At 64.2% G+C, this 786-nt stretch overlaps 1 protein-coding gene across 2 annotated transcripts in view; it reads right to left on the reverse strand.

The window, feature by feature from the left end:
- The window catches only part of Trim39 (tripartite motif containing 39), a 13,587-nt gene that overhangs the window by 12,229 nt on the left and 572 nt on the right, over positions 1-786 (reverse strand). The window lies entirely within an intron of this gene.

Consider the following 786-nt stretch of genomic DNA (forward strand, 5'->3'; position numbering starts at 1 on the left):
TCTCTCTCTCTCTCTCTCTCTCTCTCTCTCTCTCTCTCTCTCTCTCTCTCTCTTTCTCCATTAGAATCCAGTTTTGACTACCGGCTCAGCCTCCTCCTCTTACAGGCCTTAAGTGACACCCTCACCTAAAACTGAATTATATATATTCACACTTAAAGAGACCAGGGTGCATCTAAAAAACAAATTGATGGTGTGAAAGAGAAATGGGCTCAGGGTTAGTGAGGAATGGAGGGGGTCTGGAGCTGGGAGGAGGGGTCGTAGCGGTGATGATGCAGAGGGCAGCCAGAACACGGCCTTGAGCGCTTCTGGCTCGGGTCCTTCCTCTCTCCGCATCACTCCGTCCCGGCCGAAGTCATAACTTCCGAGACGTGCTCGTCTCGTCTTTTACCGCTGCTGGGTACCAGCTCAGGAGCCTCTCTCAAGCCCGGGCCACCACCCCGTCCCACCCCTTCTCCATCTTCTCCTGCCACCTCGGGAGCGTGGGGACCGGGGCGAGGGGGGCACACGTCGTGGCTGGCGGGGAGGAAGGGATGCGAGTCCCAGCGAGGGAGAGGCGTGACGCCCGCTGCCATGCCGCAGCCCCGAGCCGCGGCGACTGCGTCGGGTCCACCCGGGGAAGCGCAGAGGCGGCGGGACAGGGGGACTCGGCGGGGTAGCCAAGCAACGCCGGACGCGCTGACGTCGCCGGGGCGGCAAACGTCCTCCGGGCCCGGTGCGGGCGGAGGCAGCCGTGGCCGCGCGCCGGGCGGCTGACGCGCTCGCCGGGCGCGGGGCCGCGGCGCGAGG

Source organism: Psammomys obesus, unplaced genomic scaffold (genome assembly GCF_907164565.1).
Source record: "Psammomys obesus unplaced genomic scaffold, mPsaObe1.curated_primary_1811, whole genome shotgun sequence".
NCBI classification, from domain to species: domain Eukaryota; kingdom Metazoa; phylum Chordata; class Mammalia; order Rodentia; family Muridae; genus Psammomys; species Psammomys obesus.